Below are 26,304 nucleotides of genomic sequence, written 5' to 3' on the forward strand. Positions count from 1 at the left end.
AAGAGTTGGAGGACGGAGGGCAGGCAGGGTAGTTGAATGGAAGGGTAAGGTGCTTGCCTTGAGTAAAGCAACTCCAGTTCAGTACTTGGTACTGTATATGTCTTCTGAATAGAGAGCCAGAAACAGTTTCTGGATGGTGTCAAATGTGTCCCCAAGCCCAAAAGTAAACAATTAAATAATACAGTAGTTAGAGAGCTTGCCTTGCATGCAGCAAACTTCAATCTGATCCCAGATACCACATATGATCCCTCAAACATTGCCTGGAGTGATTCTTGAGCACAAAGCCAGAAAAAAAAGCACTAAATATCTCTGGTGTACAAAAATAAGTAAGGTAACAACTGTAACCAATATTATTATGCCCCTTTTATACAGGAAGATATCTTTTCCCAATGATGATTCCAGAGGTAGTATTTTATCAAAACACTCTAAAGTACCTAGCTACATATTTCTAAATGCATCCACTGTCTGGTCCATATATGGTCATTGCTGAGGTCAGATTTCCCTAGAAGTACATTATTAGATAAAGCTTTGAATGCACAAATTTTACTAGAGAAGGTTTTGGGACTCAACACCTGTAGAAGAGTAAATGAAGCAAAACAATTACAGCAGGGCAGCTGGGCTGTGGTACGACAACAGAAGCTCCAGATTTTGTGACTCTAAGTCACACATAATTGTAGTGAACTGTGGGGAAGACCTTGTGTCCCTAAATTGTCTCGTCACTGAATGTACACTTTCCTAGACCAGATAGTATTATATGGGTGAGGACCCTCACTTTAGCTGAAGGAGAAGGGCAACTTCTGAAATGAAAGGAAACAACTGTGAGCTCTCAGCTCTCAGAGCATCTCAGCCTTGAAGGGGGCATGGACCTGGATGGCACATGGCAATTCAACTACTGTAACTATTATCTTTTCTTTTCTTTCTTTTTTTTTTGTTTTCAGTTTTTGTTTTTGAACAACACCTGCCTGTTGTCAGGCCTTACACCTGGTTCTGCACTCAGAGATCACTCTTGACAAGGCTACAGGGACTAAATGGGGTTCTGGGATGGAATCAGGATCTGCTACATGCAAGGCAAATCCCCTACTCAGGGTACTATCACTCTGGTCCTACTCTGACTATTTTCTAACTCTCCAGTATAGATCTCTTTCTGTGTACCTATTTTGTATGTGTACTTTATAGGAATCATAAGGCTTTAATGCTAAAGAAATCAAAGAAATAAGATTAAGGGAAAGAGCTACAAATACAGCTTTGGCTTATGTGTAAGAATAGAGAAAGATTTTCCACTCACTTTTTAGTCACTCTCTTCAACTCTTTCATTATTTTTCTCTTTCTCAGTGTCTGTCCCTGTCCCATGTTATATTCTCTATATGATATACAGTGATTTGTAATATGTCGTCTTTGACAAAATTTGAAAGGCTGGGAACATAGCACAGCAGTAAAGCACTTGCCTTGCATGTGTGAGTACCTGGATTTCATCCCTATCTCTGCAAAAGTAAAATAAATTAAATATGAAAATGTAAGTAATAGGAAAAACAGAGGAAAAAGAAAACTTTGAACTAATAAGAACATAATTAAATCCAAACATAAATGGCTATTTTTTAATAGTTAGAATATGCATGTCCTCCAAATGAAAGATGTTACAAAGGATGAATAAAATCTGTTAGAAGCTCTGCATCCTAAATAATTTTCTTTATTCTTAACATTTCCTTATAAATGTTATTTTCAAAACTAAAATTAAAAGACATAATTTCCTCAGAACAGTGCTTGTCTTTAAAAAATTGCACAGGGGCCAAAGTGATAGTACAGCAGGTAAGGCACTTGCCCTGTACATGGCTGACCTAGGTTTGACCCCTTGCATCCCATATGATCCCCCAAGCCCACCAGGAGTGATTCCTGAGTGCAGAACCAGGAGTATGCCCTAAGCACTGCCAAGTGTGACCCAACAACAAAAAAATGAACAAAATAATAATAATAAAATTTAAATGACTCAAAATGCTAATACTAATCATAAAGAAGAAATTTTATTTCATTTTCCACTTTATAGTGAAAACCATCAAATATATTTTTTAATTTAAGATCAAAATTATTATTTATTATCTATCCAATATGTAGAAGATTTTTACAAGCAAAATGGTCAATAACTAGCAAGGCTAGATTATTAAGGCATGAATTCGAAATAGATCCCCCGAGGAAAACAAATCCAGTCTATATTATGGGAAAATGTGAAGAGTCATTAATTCATATTATGCTGTCTTGCTGCTCTATTAGCGCATGCAAAAATAAATTCTCTGTCACCATTCTCATTTTAACACAAGCAGCATGATATCAATGCAGAAGCTGGAGTTCAAAAAGTTAATAATAAACCTGAATCAGGAATAATTTCAAAAGCACCCAAACAACAAAAAGCAATGGAGAGTGAAAATTCAAATACAGTGGGATATTATCTGATTAGAAATCCGCTGGCATTGTCCTCCATCAAAATGCACCACAAACTGCTGATGCAAAGTCTATGACCTCAATGGCAAGACTGAACCTGTAGCAAAAGTTAGTGGCTCAGCACTTCCTCACTGCTATCTTCTCAAACAGCCACACTACCGAAGGGCATAGGGTAGCACATTCTACTGTTAAATACTACTTGAGCAGTTAGAAGACTGACATTCAAAAATGTTACCCTGACAACACACTCATTACTTTCACTATCTAATAGATATTTTTTTCAAACACACACACACACACACACACCTGCAGAATTCTGCACTATAACCACTGGATAGAAGTATGGTCTTGAATATTATTTATACTCAAAATACTTCTGCTTAGCAACTCCAAAGCTAACATCAACTCTATACATTTTGTTTTGTTTGCATGATAGCATTTGCCACACTAAATCCGAGCAAAAATGTAGTCATCCAATAACACTGCATTCTATACCATGCCCACATTTACAAAGCTCAGGCAAAATACAACCTCCACAACCACAAACAGTGGTAAAATCTAACTTGCTCTTCTGCAAGCATCAGACCATCTTGTGTTCACGATCCACCGTCACTGCCATATTCTGTCCTTCCCAGCTGTTATTATGCCCAATGTACTCAAATGAAACAGAGGCCAATCACGCTCCATCAAAGCACCCAATAGCTCTGACTCCTTCTGTGAGTCTACTGCTCACCACACCAATTAGACACTGTTGCTTCAGTAAAAAATGACATCTGCACTTGTATGTTTATTGCAGCACTGTTCACAATAGCCAGAATCAGGAAACACAACCTGAGTGCCCCATCTGGTGAAAGAAACTTTGATACATTTACACAATGGAATACTCTGCAACTGTTAGAAAAGATGAAGTCACGGTATTTGCTTATAAGTGGATGGACATGGAGAGTATCACACCTAAGGACAGTAGAAACAAGGAACAGGAAGATGGTTCCGCAGTTTGGAAGGCTGTCTCATGTGCTGTGGGGGGTAAAGGCAGTTGGAATGGAGAATGGACCACTAAGTCAATGATGTTTGGAGGGATCACTTGGGATGGGAGATGTGTGCTGAAGGTAAACTAAGAACCAAACATGATGGCCTCTCAGTCTCTGTACTGCAAACCATGATGCCCAAAAGTAGAAAGAGAGTAAAAAGAAAGGTGCCTGTCACAGAGGAAGGGTGTGAGGTGGGGTTGTGTGCGGGGGGGGGGGGGGAGCGGCAGGAAGGATACTGGGAACATTGGTGGCAGAAAATGCACGCTGATGGAGGGATGGGTGTTCGATCATTGTATGGCCAGAACTCAATCATGAAAGCTTTGTAACTGCATCTCATGGTGATTCAATTAAAAAACATTTTGTTTAAGATACTCACTTCTGCCGCTTCATAAACAAAAAAAGTTAAGGGTTTTTACATTTTAGAAATATCTTCTCAGAATGTGTCATACAAGAATAGGGGAAAAGACATAGAGAAGGAAATAGAAATAGACAAGGAGAGAAAGAGAAAAATATTCCTTGTACCCTGCACATAAACAAGAGGAAACTCCTTTTGTTACTGGCAGCTTTCAGGATGAGTGAATCATGTCTTGTACATGCACCCTGACGATTCACAGCCCACTGGTTTCACAGCAATGACTGACCAGTCTGTGAATCAGAGAACAAGTCATTGTCCGTGAGACCACCTACAACTTGCATGCATGTGCCGTCATTCTAAGCTACACCAACTCAGCAGTTGTACAAATTCATTTTCTATACACAACATTCATAGGGTGTTGTAATATGTTTGGCCAAATCTGAAATACCTTGTGTTTAAAATGTTGGTTTTAAAATAATTAGGAATGTCCTTCTGTAACATATGAGAGGTTTCCTTTATTTTAAAAGGAATAGTAAAACTTAAAAAATCAGAATAATTTAAGAACATGGACTGTATAACCAGTATTTACTTTGTTAGTGAGTATGTCTAATCTATCTTATAGGGGAAATATGGCTTTGTAACTACTCATGAGATGCTTTTGTTCTTTTTCTAGCTGAAATTAAACATAAATTCTTTGATTCATCTTCAAATATTCATACAAAAGTAGAACTATATAGAGGAATAAAGGATTCCAAATGTAAAATTCATGGTAAAAATTTTTAATTATAAAATTAAAAATTATAAAACCTTAACTAGATCCTAATGCATTAAAATAAAGCATTTGCTGACCGTAGAGTAATCAACCAAACCAAATGCCATTTGTGTAAACTGATTTACTTAATTTCATTGCTCATTCTAAGGCACAGATAACTTCACAACTGAATTAAGATTTTGAATTAGAAAAAAAAAGATGAGGTAGAGAGGATAATATGAATTTCAAGAGGCCAAGCCTCCAGATTTAAGTCTCCAAATGTTCACATTTAGTTGCTGATTTCATTTCAACTTAATTACTTTGTGCATAAAAGTGTGCTTTGTGCTATAGATGAATTGATTTTGAATATTTTTGGAAACATAGTAGTAAAGTGGACTATAAAGATTAAAACGGAAACATCTTACAATTTCCCAGCAGGTTTTAAAAGGAAAAAATTATTATATTAATTAAGGCAATAGTAATCACACGAAATTTTGCTCCAAATAGTACTATTGTAAAGTATTATTTGAATTTAAAATTTTTACCCATGACATTCCCTCAAAGAAAGCTCTGAGTAATGTATTTCAAAAGTCTAACGCTGGTAAACTGGATTCCCAAACAGTGCAGCCTCTGTTACAACAGCCCCTAATCAAGTTCTGGGTTGATGCAGGGAAGACCCAAAGGGAGGGGCCACAGCACTACCCACAGCAGAATGAAAGATCCTGCTCAGTCTCCCATAAGCAATGCTCAAATCCAGGCACAAAAATGCAAGTGATGAATTTAACAGAAACTAGGATTTATTAAAAAAAAAAAAGAAGAAGAAGAAGAAGAAAAAAAAGTATATGTTGGAAGGAAAATTACCTTTAAAAAATAATTCCTGTGACTACTGTGAGTTCAAATGCAGAATAGCACACACTTTGAAACTCTTCTAAATTTTAGGGTGTGCATTGATTTTAAGTGCTGATAAATTTGGGGCTGGAGCGATAGCACAGCGGGTAGGGCGTTTGCCTTGCACGCAGCCAACCCGGGTTTGATCCCCGGCATCCCATATGGTCCCCCAAGCACTGCCAGGAGTAATTCCTGAGTGCAAAGCCAGGAGTAACCCCCTGAGCATCACTGGGTGTGACCCAAAAAGCAAAAATAAATAAATAAAAATAAATGCTGATAAATTTTTCTTTCGTCAAGCTTAAAAGAAAGAATCACCACATCTGTCCAGAGGAAAAATCTTATTACATCAAGAAAATAAGACCAATAACTAAGATACAAATGAAAAAGTGTGCCAAGTCAAAATAGATAGAAAATGAATATATGCTCAGTTCATGTACATAAAGTAATATCATAGAAGGTTTGACTATAAAATCATATTTATGTCTTTTTGTTTTGTTTTTGTTTTTGTATAGGCCACAGCTAGCTGTGCTCAGAGCTGACTCCTGATTCAGTGCTCAGGGATCACTCCTAGTGGGACTCAAGAGATCAGATGGGGTGCTAGGGATTGCAACTGGGTCAGCTGTTTGCAACGCAAACACACTACTTGCTGTACTATCATTTCGCTCCAAAATCACATTTATATGATTTATATCACATTTATAACAAAATTTTTTATTGAATTAGCATGAATTAGTTACAAAGCTTTCATGATTGAGTTTCAGTCATACAATGATCAAACACCTATCTCTCCATTAAAAAATTTTAATATTTGCTATATCACGCAAAATCATTTCTCCACAAAATTCTCCCCTAACTTATATAGACTTCCAGTGTCATTCATTTTTACCAAGATGTCCCATACCAACATATGTCAAGGACTTCCTCATGAATCAGTCTGAAAATCTCCTTTACTGTCTCATCATATTTTCAATCACTTGAGTAAAATTACAAGAATTCTGAATGATACATTACCTCACTTCCCATGCCCAAACAAACACCATACTAAACATAATCTAATGCTTTTAAATTTCTTTCTCTATTCCTTACTACTTCATCCAAATCTTAGGCCACCCGTCTCTTCTTCACACCACTGCAAACCATTACCTCCAGCTCATTCTCTATACACACCTAAAATATCAACTACACCCAGTTAAAAATCCCTTACACACACACACACACACACACACACACACACACACACACACACATACACACACACAGCCTATGACTTAACAAACTGACCAATTTATTACATCCCCATGTGACTTTCACATCCCATCCCCATTGCTATTACCTGCACATTCTCTAGATAAACCCCTATTCATCATGTAAAGGACATTTCAGGAGTCTCCTCCTATAAGAATTCTGCATTTACATACACAATCCTCTATTCTCCGGCCACATTCATCATATTGCAGTGGGTTCTGTCTACTTATATCTCTGACATTTGGCCTGGCAGATACTCCTTGAAGGTAAGGACTTAATCATGGTGCTGCAGGAAATCCGAGTAAAGATTACCATATCAAACTGAAAGTGACTCAAAATATAAAGAATAAATAGCAATTGTTTACTTGTCCAAAGGATTTACATGATTTACAGAATGCTTTTGAAGTAGGTAGTCAGGTAGGGGGCCCAGAGGCAACAAACTATTTTTAAAGAAGTCATAAAACCAAGATGTGATCTGATAAGGAGGTCCTGCCTCCTGCTTCCAGGCCCCCTCATTAGGATGCCAGCCCAAACCCCAAGGCTGTATTCCCTTTGGAGGTGATTCCCAGGAACAGAGGCCTGGTAAGTCTGGATGGAGACAGACTAACTTCAAAGCCATAGCCAAGGATTCTTAAAAAGCCGCTGACCAAGGCATCTTGGGAAAAAGACCTATAAAATCAGCTTTGCAGCACAAATTAGGTCCACTCTTGTCATGATTATGCGACTTTTCCCCTTTACTTATTGGGTATTTCATTTCTGGGGTTGCCTGATCTGGGGTATGAAATTTCTTTTTTTTTTTTTAACTAAACTCTCCTATTTCTGAGATCAAAATAGTTTGCTTCATTTTCTTATCATGAAATTCTTTTCTACAAGAAAAACAACAAACCTGGGAAACTCAGGCCAGAGTCAGGACTGACTTCCTTTTTCCTGAAGAGCATAACCTGGCCCCAGCCTGAAAACCACAGCTTCCCCAAGACACACACAGTAAGGACCAGTGCCCTCATTGCACAGATCAAGCGGGCCTCAGTGCAGTCAGACAACTGTATGTGGGGTTAGCAGGACCGGCATGTCCATGGTGGGTGGGCAGGAGCACATGCAGATGTTCATGAATCATGATCTCCTTGGGAACAAGGTGGCAGGGAGTTGAGGAGGAGGACCAAGGAGAAGCACTTGCTTTCATGGCGACCTATCTGGTCTAGGGGTCCCAACCACCACACCAGCCAAACCTGCACATAAGTATATTGCTTAATCTTCAAATAACCCTAGGAAGCAGGTAAAGCAGATGTGAAGCCTGATAAAAACACCAAATACATAAATAAGCATTTCTCTGAAGAGAGAAATGTGATTGGTGTTTGTGTGTGTGTGTGCATGTTTTTCAATAATCAGATTTCACCATCAAATAAACTTCTATTGAATACAAGGACTTGACTGATTGCCTTCAGAAGCACACAAAAAAAATTCTCCTGAAAAAAAAAGGAAAGTTCCCAATTGCTCACAGAGCATTTTCAATGTCCTGTTCCTTTCCTTATGCACCCCTTTTCAAGCAACCAACATTAAAAAAAAAACAGACAGCTCACAGAGCCTTCTAAAGTAAGTGAAAGAATGGACGAATGGACTCACTCTCACCTTCAGAACATCTGCTGGGCCAAGAGTCCCCTCAATTGTTTCCTAATGTTTTGAAACAGTCCTTTCCTGGGGATGATGCCAACAGCTGAGAGCAATTTTAGTCAGTCTTCAGTAAACAGAGGTAGTGGGTGCCGAGGAAGAATAGCAATTCCTGAAAATGAGGAAGACACAGAACAATGTCAATTATTTTGGTTTAGTCAATTTCATTAAGCTGAGGTTTCATTCCACTATCCTTCTAAAGCTGACCTGCGGAACTTGATACACAGTAAATTCCATAATTAATTTTAACCAAGCATTACTTGTAGTTAAAGATATCAACATCTAAGTAACTTTCAGTAATTCAGTGGCAAGAAGAAATGAAAAAAGGGTAACCTAATTCCAATTACATTCTGGGATCTGAATAACCCCCTAAATAGCAGGAAACACCAGAGTACAAAAATCAAAAGGAACAAAAGGCCCGAGATCTCATTCTACTCTAAAACTTCATGGGAATACACTCTAGTTCACAGTCACAGCCACACACAGCCCGCAGCTGGGAAAAACAGACCGGCAAGAGCAAACAATGAAAAACTAAGTATTTGATCAAGGTTGACGATGTCAGAGAGGAACACAGCAATGCAATTACACGTTAGAGGTGGCTTTGAAAGCAGTGCGATAAGACAGCAGACGGGAATAAAAAAGCTGCTGAAGAGATCACAGAAAGAAAATAAGGTTAAGATAGAGCTACACAGAAAGAAAATAAGCCAAATGAATGAAATATATGAGTAGCTGTTTATTTAATACAGCACTTTGATGAGAAAGGTGAAAATTACACAATGGATGGTTAAGAGAACCTCTTTGGAGCCACAATTTTGAATCACTCTTTAGTAAAAAAAGCAGGACCAACACCACTAAAAAATCTGACCTTGGCCTTGCAAAACCTCAAGCCTGCCTGCACATTAGTACCACAAGGAGAGTGTTTTTTTTTTAAATAGTATAGTTGGCACCATGCAGATTAAATACCTCTCTGACCTAGTAAATCAGAATCTCAAATGGGATGGAGTCCAAGCTTTGGTACGTCTCCCCAAAAGACGTCAGATGAGACTCTCTTGTAGTCTATCTTCTCTGGAAGTCAGACGAGAAGCACTTCTAGTCGACCTTCTCTACACATTCTTTTTTTAAAGAGGAAAGTTTTTGTTTATTTAATTATTAATTTAATTATTTATTTTTGGCTTTTCGGGTCACACCTGGCAATGCTCTGGGGTTACTCCTGGCTCTGCACTCAGGAATCACTCCTGGTGGTGCTTCAGGGTACTATATGGGATGCCAGGGATTTAACCCAGGTCTGCTGTGTGCAAGGCAGGTGCCCTACCTGCTGTACTATCACTCTGGCCCCCTCTCTACACATTTTGTACCAGGTAAATCACTTGTATCACTTGTCACTTGTCATCAAGTGTGTTTAAATCCAAATGCAATTTAAATTAATTAAATGGAACCAATGGGATCCCATTAAATCGCTTGCCAATTTGTAGGAGGCAAGGACCAAGGTTGAGAAAAGCACAGTGCTGGGTGCTAGCAAGCAGAGGAGTCACAAGATGAATCAAGTCTTCTGGGAAGAAGAGAGTCCAGGGAGGGGCAAGGGCAAGACACGAGTCTATTTCGAGCAGGGCTGAGTATGATAGAAACTAGGGAGACATGATTCGGTCTAGGGACTGAAGCCAGTGGCTCTCTGGGGACAGAAAGCCTAATATCAAGGCTCCCACCCCTTAAAGAATAATAGAGACAAAAATAATCCTCGTAGCTAATTTATTGAGCATTTTGGATGAGCTAGACACTGGGCTGAGAAGTGCTTTAATGTCATAAGAACTCTCTGACCTAAGTACTATTATTATCCCTAATTTATAAATGAGAAAACTGGAGCCAAGAGAGCTTCGTCTCGTCAAAATGGTGGCAGTGAACTCTGAACAAAGCCACAGTCTCTCCCAGCCATGCAGTGCCTCCAGGGAACAGCTCACAAGCGGCTGGAGGCAAGGCAACTCCGCCCAGAATCTGGATTTTTGTCTTCTTCTGTTTTGTTTTGTTTCCTCACAATACATTCCCACATGGAAAGTGGAAAGAGGCATCTGAGTCTTCCTGGCATTACCACTTTTTTCAAGTCACTTTTTTTTTTTTTTAAGATCTGGGGATGGAAACCAGATCCTCACACAAAGCCAATGCAAGCTATATCCTTGGCCCAATGCTAAGAGGGTCTTATTTTTTTAAAATATATATTTTTTTAAAAACTTTAGATACAGAGTTACAAAGCTGATCATGACGGGGTTTCAGTCATACAGTGTTCCAACACCCATCCCTCCACCAGTGTATGTTTCCCACCACCAATGTCCCTAGTTTCCCTCCTACTGCCCTCCGCCCAGCCTGTCTCTACGGCAGGCATCTTCCTCCTTTCTCCATCTCTCTGTCTCTGTCTCTCTGGATCTCTCTATCTCTTTCTCTCTGTCTGTCTGTCTGTCTGTCTGTCTCTCTCATTCTCCCCACACCGCGCCCCCCCCCCGCCCTTTGGGACATTATAGTTTACAATACAGGTACTGGTTTAATGTTTGTTTTTTAGGGAAAGATTGATGTTAGTGTTTGGTGATATAATTCTTATTATCCTCTCTTCACCCCTCTCTCTCTTTCTTTCTCTCTCTGTGTATGTGATGTGTGTGTATGTCTTTCTTCCTCACACACACATACACACACACATATTACACACACACACACACACACACACACACACTGTTTAACTGGTGAGATTTCATTAAATTGTTTTTTATAGCAGTTCAGGCATATGTTGGAAAAATCATCACTTAAATTTACTCTAAATGGCGGGGCTGGAGCGATAGCACAGAAGGTAGAGCATTTGCTTTGCACGTGGCTAACCCGGGTTCGATTCCCAGCATCCCATATGGTCCCCCAGCACCTCCAGGAGTAATTCATGACTGCAGAGCCAGGGGTAACCCCTGTGCACTGCTGGGTGTGACACAAAAAGCAAAAAAAAATTAAAAATTTAAATAATAAATGGCAAAGTTAATCATGACTTAAAAGCTTAAAGGCCTGGGGCCAGAGAGATAGTACAGCAGGTTGCCCTGAACACAGCACAATCGACCTGAGTTCGATTCCCCATATCCCATAGTCCCCTGAGCACCACTGGAGGTGATTCCTAAGTGTAGAGCTTGGAGTGACCTCTGAGCATCTCCAAGTTTGGCCCAAAAATGCAAATAAACAAATAAAAGTTTAAAAACATATCTGAAGTTTCTGGAATATCATTTACTATTTATTTTGAAAAAAATTACTAAGCATTCTTACACTCATCAACTTAGAGAAGTATCATTATTGCAGTTACAACTACATTACAATTATATTAGCTAAATTACTTTCCTTAAATAGCACTGCAATTGACTATAATAAAATCTAATTTACAAATAGCCCACATATGATATATATTTTACTTAAGAGGCTAATACAAAAAAATAATGTTTTTGACACCTTAGGCAAAGCATAATTATAATGTGGCAGAATTACCTTCAAGGCAATAATTTTAATAATAATTAGAAAATATTATTTTCCATTAGATGATTCTAGAAATAAAGAATAATCATAAAAATAAAAAGCACAATTTTGAGACTTGGATAGGGTCTGAAAATTCAATATATCTCACCATCTATTTGCATCTAACCTGTTCCAGTATGAGGAGCTCTTAATGGAATGAACACTCCTCCCCATAGCTTTTGCTCACTGGTCACAGTTCTAGCCCAGATTCACAGTCCAGTGTCTACTTCCCCAGTTTTCTATCAAGAAATGCATGTCTATGTGTCTGCTTTAGCAGAGATGGCGACTGACAGAATATGAGGTGAATGCTTGGCTCAAAGGCATCCCAGAGCTGGTCCATGACCCCTGGGGTGAGCTTGTGCAAAGAGACCTAGAGAGGAGATGACATCAAACCAGTTTCCTTTAGATCTTGTTTTACATCTCAAAAGTTGAAGGAGAACTCATGGATTACACAGATGTAAGAAAGATTAAGAAAGATTGTAAAACGGAGAATCCAGGACCCAATAACCCCACTTTCTAGATTTAGATAGGGGAATAGTTGTATGTCTCTCCTACTGAGGGTGTCCTGTGATCCCATTTTCTATAGTCACAAATGTCCAAGACCGATGTGTTAAAACTATACTAAATCATTCTGCTACTGCTTTATTATAGGTTGCCATTATCTCCCCTATTGTTGCTACTTTTTGTTATAACCAAGTGAGTGCTTTAGTTTTCACTTCATTAATATGTCTCTTTTTTGGAACGGGGTTCATTATTTTAAAGTGCCAAAAAGTTTTGACTTCCAAATCCTGCCCTTCCAATATATTTTATGTTCTTCATTTTCATGTCACTTACAAGTAAGACATTTACCATTGATATTTATGCTATTTGATATATTTATTTACTTATTTATTTTTACAACTGGATTCTATTTTATTTTTTAAAATAACTTTATTAAGTCATTAGTTTAGTTATAGACATTCAATATTCCACCACCATTGTACCTTCCCACCACCATTCCTTCCATTTTTCCCAACCACCCTTGAGCCTGCTCCCATAGAAGGTCCTCAATAATTTTACATTTCTTGTTATAAATAATTTGCTGAAATGATGAGTAAAAATGTTTCCTTAGAAGAAAGTTTGTGAAGATTGTTGTATCTCACCAGGGAGCCCTTAAGCCCTTGTATAAAAGATTATTAAGATGCTGTTACAGGTTAAACCTTCTGTGTTTATATTTTTTAAATGGAGATTAGTTGTCTCCTACATTACATCCCATCCAATCTGGTGTGCTACTCCTGGTTTTTCAGTGTTACAGAGTTTGAGATGTTGCACAGCTGAAATCACAGCCACACACTTCAGGGTGTCCAAAATTTCTAACAGGGTAATATAGTTGCAGTTAAATTCTTAACTTACTGTCCTGTCAGTTTTAGGATTTGTGCATGATTGCCAGGCTTCTGGAAGTACAGATAGATGGGGGGAGGTAGTCATCCCATACCTCTTGAAAGCTGGAGATTTCAGTCACAAAATCTGCATATCCGAGTACTTCAACAAATTAATTTCTGGATGAGGCTCATCCATGCAGTGGGGTCCAGCTGGGAGCATAGCAGCAATTGTGGAGTGTGGAGGTTTTTGGTTGCCAAGGCTCTGTTTGAGTATGTGTGGGGCTCACCTGCCCCCATTTGGGGCACCGGGACAACTCAGCCTTGTTCGGGACTGGGAGAAATTCTTGTGGATATCTTTGAGATTTATTTCTGAGTCTCTGGATCATGGCCAGTGAAAGAGCTAAAATAGCACCTGAGGCAGTTTGTGGGTATGCCTCCCCTAGAATTTTACATTTGTGATTTGGTGGTCATTTTCTTTTTTTTTTTTTTTATTAGTTTATTTTTAATTAGAGAGTCATCGTGAGGGTACAGTTACAGATCCATACATCTTTGTGCTCATGCTTCCCCCATACAAAGTTCAATAACCCATCCCTTCACCAGTGCCCATTCTCCACCACCCGTAAACCCAACATCCCTCCCCCCCTCCCCAGACCCGTCTCCCCCAACCCCACCCTGCCACTATGGCAGGGAATTCCCTTTTGTTCTCTCTCTCTGATTAGGTGTTGTGGTTTGCAATAGAGGTGTTGAGTGGCCATTGTATTCAGTCTCTAGTCTGTATTCCGCCCGCCTCACCCTTCCCCCACATGACCTCCAACCACATTTTACTTGGTGGTCCCTTCCCTGAGTTACCCAGAATGAGAGACCAGCCTCCAAGCCATGGAAACATTCTCCTGGTACTTATTTCTACTATTCTTGGGCGTTAGTCTTATAGTCTATTATTCTATATTCCACAGATGAGTGCAATCTTTCTATGTCTGTCTCTCTCTTTCTGACTCATTTCACTTAGCATGATACTTTCCATGTTGATCCACTTATATGCAAACGTCATGACCTCATTTTTTCTAACAGCTGCATAGTATTTCATTGTATAGATGTACCAGAGTTTCTTCAACCAGTCATCTGTTCTAGGGCACTCGGGTTTTTTCCAGATTCTGGCTATTGTAAACAGTGCTGCGGTGAACATATAAGTGCATATGTCACTTCGACTATACTTTTTGGCTTTTCTGGGATATATTCCCAGCAGTGGTATTGCTGGGTCAAATGGGAGCTCAACCTCTAGTTTTTTGAGAATCGTCCATACTGTTTTCCAAAAGGGCTGGACTAGCCGGCATTCCCACCAGCAGTGTAGAAGGGTCCCTTTCTCCCCACATCCTCTCCAACAGCGGTTGCTTTTGTTCTTTTGGATGTGTGCTAGTCTCTGTGGTGTGAGGTGGTATCTCATGGTTGTTTTGATCTGCATCTCTCTGACGACTAGTGATGTAGAGCACTTTTTCATGTGCCTTTTGGCCATTCGTATCTCTTCCTTGGTAAAGTTTCTGTTCATTTCTTCGCCCCATTTTTTGATGGGGTTGGATGTTTTCTTCTTGTAGAGTTCAACCAGTGCTTTATATACCCTTGATATCAACCCCTTATCTGATGGGTATTGTGTAAATATGGTACTGGAACAAAGGCAGAGCTGCAGACCAATGGAACAGGGTGGAATATCCCCACACACAACCTCAAATGTATGATCATCTAATCTTTGATAAAGGAGCAAGAGATGTGAAGTGGAGCAAGGAAAGTCTCTTTAACAAATGGTGCTGGCACAACTGGACAATCACATGCAAAAAAATGGGCTTAGAACTCGACCTGACACCATGCACAAAAGTTGGTGGTCATTTTTTTAAAAGTTTCTATTTGTGTATTAGTCCTCTCTAATCCAGGATCACACAGATAATTTCCCATACTGTCAGTGTCTATCTCATCTGATAGAAGAGTGAGGTACCTCTGCTCAGGCAGTCCAAAAATGTATTCTCTTGCAGAAAAATTTTCAGGAGGAGGTGAAAATAGTGAATCTAAAGTAGCCTTTACTTGTGTTGCTGTTTTGGGGTCATACCCAGCAGTGCTCAGGGCTCACCCCGACTCTAAACACGGGGATCATTCTTGACGGTTCTCCAGGGACTATATAAGGTGAGAAGGCTTGAACTCACATCTCTTCAGCCCACTAAATAGTATTTAATGATGCTATTGATTTTTTTTAATTACTGAATTGGACACTACTTTACAGAGCAAAGAGTGGTACATGAAGTACTGAAAAAAACAAATTATTAGTAGATAAAAATGAATTTATGTTAGTACCAAGATGATTAATATTATGAATTACTAATTCTCCTAAATCATCCTGAAAATATAACAAGTTCCCTAAACAGACAAGTCCAAGCAATTCATTTTCCAGATAAAGGTTATAACATTTACTCGGTACGCATAGGCTATAAAACCCGGAATAGGTTTCAGAATCATTAGAGAAAATTAGGCCATAGTAGAGATAATTGGCAACATGAACTTTGTAGCGAGAGTAATTACCTGTGCAGTAGACCAAAAAGTTATGTTTGAGAAACATATTGCAAAAACATAGCCAAGTAAGCTTCGTCCTTCCCTGAGGCAATCATGGAAATTAGTGAAATCTGTCATTTTAGGTCATATGGTATATCCCTACCAAAGTGGAATTGTTCTCTAAGGATCTTGACCATTTTGTTTAATTTAGCTTTCAGTGGGTCTTGTGGGATCTGGCCTGGTAGTAAAAAGTTTAACACGAAAAGATTTCTTCAAGTAAAAGCCCCACATGAAATGCCTGCCTTTCTTAAGGATTTTGGTTTTTCAGGTTGTCTTTTTGTTTTGGCTTTTGTTTGCCCTTTTGGCTCTATCACTACTGCCAGGCTACCAATTTCTCCTTGTAACTACTCAGATCATCCAACCCATCCTTGCCATCCCCAAGATTCTCCCACAGTCAACTTGGCATAAAGCATGACTGGAAATCTCCAGAGAGAAGGCCTAACAGGCCGGTCCACAAAGTAAATACTAGACTATTTCACACCATCTCCACTAAACATGAAGAGCCCTTCTTGGATTTTTATTGTTATCTTTCTATAGAGATCAGTCCCAGCAGTGCTCAATCACTTAACCTACCTCCCTGACCCACAAGAGAACCCTTATAACATGTTCCTTTTCTCAGCTCTGATGAGCTGTTAAACTGCTCATTCAACAATTCTGTGGTAGGGCAGGAGCGATAGTACAGCAGGTGGGGAATTTGCTTTGAGTGCAGCCGAACCCAGGTTGGATCCCTGGCACCGCATATGGTCCCCTGAGCACCACCAGGAGTAATTCCTGAGTGCTGAGCCAGGAGTAAGCCCCTGAGTATCACACCAGGTGTGACCCAAAAAGCCAAAACAAACAAACAAACAAACCAACTCCTATGGTAGGCCCAGGAGGGGCAAAAAACCACCAGGGAGCCAGCCACAGGAAATGCAAAGATGACAAGACTGGGCAGCATCTCTGTCTCAAAGATCAAAGACAATAATAAACACTATCTTGTGTTTTAGGGCATTCTGTGGCTTGTTTTACACATAAGCATATTCACACTAAGAGATATCTGTAACATGGTTTTCCTAACCATGTTAGATTTTAAAATGTTCAGTACAGATTGGGGACATATCAGTGATTCTTCATAGCTACTAATGATACTAATGGATTCCAGATGTCAGCTTTGTGATTCCTTGTCCACATTACTTCTATCAACCCACAGGTACCTCCGTTGCGTTTCTCAATGAAATGATGACAGCAACATCATTGAGCTATTACACTGCACTGGGTACTTTTGACACCATATTTCTAACAACGTTATGAGGTGGGAAGATTTTACTGACCCCCATCTAACAGATAAGAAAACTGAGGCACAGAACGTAGACAAATGGTACACGTTTGTATGGCTGGTAGATGACAAAAAGTGACAAACGCCACAGGAGCAGTGCTACCCGGAAGAAATGTGGAGGAAGTCACTGGCTCTGTTGCTAGGAAGAATGCTAAGAAAGTGTTGGAACGTTTTCTAGCATGCCAGAACAGTGAGACTTTTCTTCTCTTATAAATCCTGTGAGAAGACACTGGCATCAGAGATGAGAAAAAGATGGTGATTCTGAGGAAAGAAGGAAATGTGACACTTCCCCCCTTTCCCTCACCATGGCTAGGGATGTGCAAGTGCCTGGACAGCAAAGAGAGTTCCCAGTGTTCAAATGCCATCTGCTGCTTTAATACTCATATTTGCACATTTGCTCAATACTCAAGTACGTGCATTTGTTGTTATTTCAAATTCTTCAGAGAGATGTCATCACTTGAGCAAAACAGCGAGGACAAACCCTTGGCTCTTGTGGCCTTTTTGAAAAAAAATTTATTTTGTCGTTGGTGATTGTACAGGGACTGCCCGGGGGTCTCAGAAGGTGTCACTGGGCACACTGCTGGGATCAAAGTCTTTATTCCACAAGCTCGCTTGCTGCTGAGCAAGCAGGCTGCTCCCACCACAGTGTACTTTCCTTATTCGGAACCTATTTCAGGCATAAAAATGTGAGCCAGGGAGAAAGGGGTGGGGAGAAGGGTGCTCAGCATTCAGTGAATGGCCAGATGACCCCTGGGGAGCAGTACTGCCCAAACATTATTCTTTTCAATCACATAAAGTGGTTATGGCTATACTGACTTTCTACCTGGTTATGTTGTGGTACAGAAAAGTTGAGTAACACACTACAGAGTCATTTAGTTTGTCTGTGTCAGAGGTGAGCCTTGAACCCAGAATGTACCCATGTCATGACGGGACTCCTGTCTCCTCTCAAACGAAAATGTGAAATGGGTAAGCGAAACACAGGTAATATAAAATTTAATGTTGAAATAAGCAGTTAGGCCCAGATGTGAGGGATATGCAAAGCAAAATATTAACAATTAACAACAATAATGACACTAAGTCCCAAGGGAAAAGCTTCCAGTCTTTTTCTCTCTTCCTGCATTGAAGGATGCATTATAGTCTCAGAAACCAGTGCCCTGAAGGCCCTGTCATGTTCCTAGGAGTTCAGAGACAGAAGCAGAAATGTGTTTCAGGCAGGAATATGCCTGCCTGGTGCAAGCATGACTGACAAGAATACTGGGAGATGCCGATCAAGCCCTTGTGAAATCCAGAGGAAGAAGAAGGTACTCTGGCTGCGGTCGAGAAGTAAAAACTGACAACCTCATTGAGACATTGGCAGGAAAAAGAGAGATATAATAACTCTGGGGGGATGACAGAGAAGAAAAGTGATTTTAGGCCAGAGGAGATGAAAGGGCCTTTTTGAGACTGAAAAGACGGATAATATGAAGAGACAGAGAAACAAGCAGTATGTTGGCCAAAGCCAGAACAGCAGGCTGAGAACAGGCACACACAGGGACAGAGGGAGTGATGTGGCCTCCTACGCAAGCCACTTCATCTACTTGGATTCGAGGGGTGTGTGGATTCATTTCCTCACTTCCTCCAGGGATAGAGTATAGCCCAAGTGAAGTGAATCTGAAATTAACGTTCAGAAAGGAGTGCAGCCACCCATACACAGAAACGTACTTTTCTGCATACGGCCTAGTCTTTTTACTAAAAAACAGTTGGAGTCAGTTAAATGAAACCAAATGCCAACACTCTTCCATAGTCACACAAATGCCTTACAACTTCAAACTTGAGTTTAATAAACAAAATAAATTTGCTTTGATGACTCTGAAAAGCAACTGAACTAGTTCCAACTTGAGCAGGGGGTTGTTTATTTCGCTTAGCTCCAGTCAGTTATTCAGATCATTCAAGAAACATTTAGAGCCTACTGAATCATGCATACTAGTTTGAAGCTAGAATGCTAATGATTTTTAAACCTTTTCCTCTTATTTATTTTTTTCTTTATTGAATGAATTGTTTTAGAGATGGCTTTGTTTTGGGTAATTTTTGCAGATAACTTTTAAAAACATTTTTACTGATGAAAGAATTGTTCTTATTTTTCAAAGTATGTGAAGTACTGTAGCACTGTTGCCCCGTTGTTCATTGATTTGCTCGAGCAGCCACCAGTAATGTCTCCATTGTGAGACTTGTTACTGTTTTAGGCATATTGAATACGCCATGGGTGGCTTGCCAGGCTCTGCGATGCGGGCCAGATACTCTCAGGCTCTCTGAGAGGGACGGAGGAATTGAACCCAGGTCGGCCACGTGCAAGGCAAACACCCAAGCCACTGTGCTATTACTCCAGTCCAGTGAAGTACAGAAAATAAATAAATTAAAAGCAGATGTTTGCTTTCATCATTGTAAGTAAAAATTGGTGATGCTTTGGTGTATGCCCTCTAAATATATTTTTATTTTTCTTGTAAATGCGTGTGCATACAGGTTTTTCAAAATAAAAATAGTACCATGCACAATACACTGATTTAGTAACCTGATGTTCTCACATAAATGCATTTCTCTGGGTCATTAAATATTCTATAAATCAGTTTTAGTGTCTGTATCATATTCTAACATGTAAAGAAAAAAATGGTCATTTAGTCAATTTCCTAATACTGATCACTAGTGCTATTTTATTTGGAAGATTTTTTATTTCCTATTCTAAAGATGGACTGGAGTGATAGCACAGCTGATAGGGCATTTGCCTTGCACGCAGCCAACCTGGGTTTGATTTTTCCGTCCCTCTCAGAGAGTCCAGCAAGCTACCGAGAAGTATCCCACCTGCACGGCAGAGCCTGGCAAGCTCCCCATGATGTATTCGATATGCCAAAAACAGTAACAAGTCTCACAATGGAGACGTTACTGGTATCTGCTCAAGCAAATCGATGAACAACGGGATGACAGTGCCACAGTGCTATTTTCTAAAGATATTCTTGTACTTATTTATTGGCAAAGCAGCCAATAAATTTTTACAGAGTGGGTACGTGGAGCATTACACAGTTCTTATGTTCTGTCTCTCTCCTCAGTACCCATGATTGGTCACACTCAGGGGACCTTAGCTGGCAGCTTCCTCAGGGCAGAGTCAGCACTCACCTGCCCACCTTGCCATTCCCCTCCACAGTGCTGCTCTTGTTCATTGTTGTGTGCATCTTCAGTTTGGTGGTGAGTCATCTGCTGGAGTTCATACGAGCAAAAGCACTGGCTAAATCTTAACCCCTATTACTGGGAAAAGCTTGAATTTTCCAGACAACATATCACAGCAAGAAAGATTAATATATCGTCCTAAATTCCACACTATTCCACATGATGGTCCAGAGAGTTCTTGGAACAGAAAGCTTATGGGAAACACTGATTTATCCCAGTCTTAAAAATGTGTCTTCAATTGTGCTTCAAAAAATAAAAATGGGGCTGGAGCGATAGCACAGCGGGTAGGGCGTTTGCCTTGCACGCGGCCGACCCAGGTTCGATTCCCAGCATCCCATATGGTCCCCCAGCACTGCCAGGAGTAATTCCTGAGTGCAGAGCCAGGAGTAACCCCTGTGCACAGCTGGGTGTGACCCCAAAAGCCGAAATAATAATAATAATAATAATAAAAAGGACACAGAATGTTTCATAAGAAATGTCGGACCAGGTTATGAAATTATAAATACATAATGATTATCATTGGTGCTGCTTTTATTACATATTAGATGTGAAGAACAGTTACAAGGTCTATGCTGTGACCTACTCATGATGTTAAGTCTCCACTATAGCAATTCCCAGCTCTGCTGGAACTCAGGATCCTCAAAAGCACGTTATGTATCTGATTGTGGTGATGGTTTCAAAGACAGATACATAACCCCAAAACTACCAAAGTGTCATTTTAAACGTTTGTTCTACAGTAAGCAATGGGTGAACAGGCATCCAACACCAAGAGAATATATTTTTAAGAGTGATTTTGTAATTTTTATGTATAGACAATAATGATTTATGTTTGTTTTTCTCACAGTGTCACTCCTTCAGTCAGGGTACTCGCTATAAGTGCCCCAAGAGCCCTACTCAGTGGAAGGATACAATTTATGGGCATGGGCATTATACAGCCTAGGGTCACTGCGTTACACACACTGGCACTCAGCAAGGGTTGTGGTCTAGCTGGGCTGCTGGCTCATCCTTTTAAGTTGCGATGTTCACTCTGGGCCACACTGCCTCCTGCAGTGCTTTACACACACCTGGCAAGGGATTCCAGAGAGCAGAGCTGACAGGATGGTGCCCAGTGCCTGTGGGGATGCCGGGGATTTGAATTCATGACTGTACCCTTGCAAGGTAAGCACTTTTGATCACTGTGCTACTACTTTAGGCCCAGCAAATGTGCTTCAAAAATAAAAACTAGTGTTACCCAGCAAAGAAAGGAGAGGCTTGCCTTAATAATCAATAATTATTCATTTGTCAAACTTTTTTTTTTGCTTTTTTGGGTCACACCCAGCGATGCTCAGGGGTTACTCCTGGCTTTTGCACTCAGGAATTACTCCTGGCGGTGCTTGGGGGACCATATGGGATGTCGGGGATCGAACCCAGGTCGGCCATGTGCAAGGCAAACACCCTCCCCGCTGTGCTATTGCTCCGGCCCCCCATTTGTCAAACTTTAAGGGCCCAGAGGATACTAGATAATATTCTAGGCAGAGCACAAGCCAGAAGGAAGAGACCAAAACACTGAGTTATCCAGGAAAATTTAAATGCAAAAACAAACCTGGCTGGGCCAGAGAGAAAGTACAGGGGTTAAGGTGCTTACCTAGCTTGTGTCTAACCCTGGGCCAGTCCCTGGCACCACACATGGTCCACACAAGCACTGATGTAGGGCTCCACAAAAGATGAGCACAGAGGCAGAAGTAAGCTCCAGCAGGGCTGGGTGTGTCCCCACCCCCCATACCACCTCCAATTAATTAAAGCTAAAATAAGGAACCTGGTGTAGGGCCCCACAAAGCAATCATGGATTGTCTGTGAGAGTGACTTAAATCCAAGTTTTGTTTTATTTGCCAAGCCACTGAACTGGGCAAAGGCTTTTTAGCAAGAATGTGGGAAAGTAGTACCAGAAAATTGGAAGCTTCCTGCCAAGGAGACCATCAGCCCCTCCTGACATTCAAGGCTCCATGCCAGTGCTCCATCTATAGATATTATGACAGCTTCTCATCCATAATAAAATCCAAGCCCTCTTATTAGGGACAATTAATATTCAATATTAGCTCACATATGTTTTTGCCTTGTTATTAATAAGAAACTTTGAACGTAATTAGTGTTGGCTTTGAGCACAGGCTGGAACTCTACCCAACTGGAAAGGGGCCAGGGAGCACAGGGTGCCATTACCCACCAGGACTGCACACACTCTGAAAGGGATTAGGAGAAGAAATGGAACTAGCCCTCATTCAGAAAAAAATGGTCTCCGTGGGTGCATGATGGCAAGGACGGCACCACGACTGCTGCCTCACGCACGGGTCCCTGTCCCCTCCTGCCATCATAAAGCTCTGTGCAATGAAAGAAGACCAACAAAGCACTCTGGGTGGGGAAGTGAAGGTGGGCTGTGCTCAGAGCTGTCTGTGACAGTCCAGGATGTGTGACAGCTACCTGGAGAGGAAAGGCGGATGCAGAGGAGCAGAGTCCAGCCCCAAATGAGTCTGTTCTTTAGGCAAAGAAGGAGCACATGCATGCCTGACAGAAAGTCCCGAGGAGGGTGAGGGTGGAGTCTTACATGGTAAATATTAAGAAGTGTAAAATGGGAAAGTTTACACCTGATTGCTGACCACTATCACCCCTTCAGATACAAAAAAGAAAGAAAGAAAGAAAGAAAAGAAAAAGCAATATTAAAATGGGTTATTTCCATGCCCTCGGCCCAGATAAGATCCGGAGCTGCTGCTTGCGAAACAGACCCTCTGTTCGTACAGACTATGATCCAAGAGGTCTTCTAACCCATTTTGGCACCCAGAGCAGCTTCTTACAGACATGCATCTAGACTGTGAACTGAACTAAAATATCAGAAATCCAAAACCGAGCTCATAGAGTCTTCATTCTCAGCAATGAAAAGAAATTATTAAATGATGCCTTTTCAGCAGGCCTGACTGTTGGGGGAAAATTCCAAACAATATCAGTGAGTTCTCTATTGAAATATTGAATGTATTCGAAGTATAGGGAATAAAATGAAGATCATTAGCTACTTAGGTGTGGGCTGGGTGAGAGAGGGGTATATTGGGGTTCTTGGTGGTGGAACATGTGCACTGGTGAAAGGGATGAGGGTTCAATCATTGCATGACTGAGACTTTAAAAAAATGGTAATAATAATAATAAAATGAGTTATTTCCTATGAATCTATATTTCATATTTTGTATGCACAGAAAATATAAGATCAATTTGCAATTTACACCCAATAATCACTCCATACCTTTCACTGCTCTCTACCGATGAACAGCGACAAGCATAGGAAAGCTTAGGGCTGCCCCTGTGTGGTCCTCCCCAGACACCGCTGTCTCCCTGACACTGCCCTCTGGCTTCCCTGTGGGCCCACTCTGGACCCATGCCTGGGTCACTCTCCAGGCTTAGACTCACCTCTGATGCATTCTTTCTCTTCTCCTGCCCTTCTCTCCTTCCCCCTCCTTCCCATCTTCCCTCCCTCCCTCTCATTTCCTCCCCAGTGCCCCATCTCTACCCTCAACCCCAATTTCCAGGCGCTCTGTAGTAACCCCCGTGCAGAGCTCCCAGAACCCAGTTTGAATGGGGAGGGCAATGCCTTAGCTGCCCACACACGTACACAGTGTTCTAGGTGTCTGATCACCCACCTAGGAGAGAACCAGGATAAACCCTGATTTCAGTGTTGAGAGAAACTTAAAAGTCCCTAGGCAAAGATCACCCTCATAGCGCTTGGAAACTGAAGATAAGGCTCTGGTTACCCTGCTAGAGAAAATAATATGCACAGACTTAAGGGAAGAAATCTACACACTAACAACTCACCGTATCATAATTTCTAGTCCCACCATGAAATGCTGAAAATGTATATTCTGCCTATCTTTCTTTATAAAGGGCTAATATCCTACTTTTGGCTTATGTTTATCACTTCCTTAGGTTTGTTTCCAAGTCCACACAAATAGATCACTGAGACACTGGAAGGGAAAAAAAGGCAGATACAAAAGTTAGTAAAAGTATTTTTTTTAATTTTATTTTATTAGTGAATCACCGTGAGACAAAGTAGTAAAAATATTTCTGACTCAAGAAACTCCTAGATCTGTATTCTGATGTTGCATTTAAGTCCAACTGCTACAAGTGGATAGACCTCAAATTCAAGCTAACAAACTTCATTTAAGTCTAGGTACAATTTTACTGGTAGAGGAGGGGAAGAGGAATAGAGTTCAGTGGAATGCAGTCCTTGTATTTCTGAGGCCCTAGATTTAATTCTGGGCAATACTACTAAAAAAGATGATAGAAAAATAAATTATAGGTAGATGATAGACAGACAGACAGACAGACAGACAGATAGATAGATAAAAGCCCAAATGTAATACTAAATAGTCCATGATTAAATTTTGGTGTTTCCTTGTAACTAAAATTGCATTTCACCAGATTTCTTATAAAGACTGTCCCAATACGGTCATTTCAATATAAATTGAAACTCATCATAGATAACTCTGGAGCATCACGAGTCATTTCCCACGTAAACCAGAGGATAATTTCCGTGGAGAAGAAATGCCAGTGGAACATGAGCATGAGTTCTGCAGGTTTGCTGGGCTCCCAGATGCAGCTGGCAACTCTCCCTGCACATGAAACTCCCTGGAGCACTTGCAGAAACTTGCTGCTGCTTGGGCCCCACTCCAGGGACTTAATTGGTCTGGGGTGGGGACGGAGCCTTGATCAATATTTAAAGCTCATTCTAATGTGCAGGGAGGTAAACTTTCCCTGGAGGTAGATTTCACTTCAATAGAGTTCTAAGGACATCATGAAAGCAGGGCTGTCCATGGAGAAAATGGGTCACCCCAAGCAGGGGTGAGTCCCCTGGCAAAGGGAGTGTGGAGGGGGGGGGTCTGCTAAGAAGGGGCGAGTCCCTTGCCACAGGCAGTATGGAGGGGTGGGCTCCCAAGCCCGAGTGAGTCCCCTGCCACAAGGAGTGTGGAAGAGGGGTTTCGTGTCTGAGCTCCTTTCAGGGACAGGGAGACCAGAGATCCTAAAATCTGTGAAACCAATTTTATCTACACTCACTGCACTGTGTATCACTGCTGAAGCTATAGTAAAGAAAGAAAATAATCCTCGTTTGCAATGTCACCCCTGCAACAAAACAGTTTGTGTAAAATCCTTCCTACTGTTCATGTACAATTTGTTAATCTGTGCATAAAATCACTAGAGCACCAAATTTCATTCCATTTTTGGCACCACTATTTTTAAAACAAATCTTTCATCCCACGGTGAATTATTCTAATTTTTAATCTCTTTCCAACTTTCTACTACTTTAGCCTTTTACAGAAGGTCTTTTAAGGCTCAGTTCACATTTGCTGTTCTTCCACTCATAAATAGAATCTCTCCTCGTAAATGTTTCGTGAAATGTCAGCTTTCCCAATTCTATCTCCATTTTTAACTCTTCAACATTAATATAAAATATTCCTCTGTTCCTTTATAGGAGCAACTAATTTAGTTCTTATTTTCAGATTGGTGCTTTTGAGGGTTTTCCCCTGCTAAATTTAGGCAAAGTGAATACATACAGAAGCAAAAAATAGAAAAAGGAAAAATCCCTTCATGTCCTGATCCTTAAACTGACAATATTTTTCAGTGTTGCTCTTTGTTATTTCCCTATATCATTGGCCTGGTACTGTTTATGCTGCCTTATAAACTGCATTTTAAGTCTAATAAAATTATCCTTCCATGTACAGTAGTACTCATCTACATCTTATGAAAAGATACATAAGGTGACATGTCCCTGTTTGCTGGCCATTCCATTATTGATTGATAGTTAAATATTAACCCAACTCACTATTATAAACAAAACTACAATAAACAACTTTCACATATATTTATGAGTACACCAATTCCAGAAATGGAATTTGGGAGTCAATAATTTACATGCATTTCAAAAGAAT

General features: G+C 40.5%; 1 protein-coding gene across 31 annotated transcripts in view; it reads right to left on the reverse strand.

Annotated features, from left to right (window-relative positions):
• NRCAM (neuronal cell adhesion molecule) overlaps positions 1 to 26,304 on the reverse strand; it is a 314,513-nt gene that overhangs the window by 236,783 nt on the left and 51,426 nt on the right. For 30 of the 31 annotated variants that reach the window (XR_008627059.1, XM_055119103.1, XM_055119066.1 and 27 more), the window contains exon 2: positions 8,330 to 8,480. The exons of the other annotated variant lie outside the window; for it this stretch is intronic. The gene's annotated coding sequence lies outside the window, so the exon portion shown is untranslated. The remainder of the gene's footprint in view (positions 1 to 8,329; positions 8,481 to 26,304) is intronic. 31 annotated transcript variants of the gene reach the window in all.

This window comes from Sorex araneus, chromosome 1, assembly GCF_027595985.1.
Source record: "Sorex araneus isolate mSorAra2 chromosome 1, mSorAra2.pri, whole genome shotgun sequence".
NCBI classification, from domain to species: Eukaryota; Metazoa; Chordata; class Mammalia; order Eulipotyphla; family Soricidae; genus Sorex; species Sorex araneus.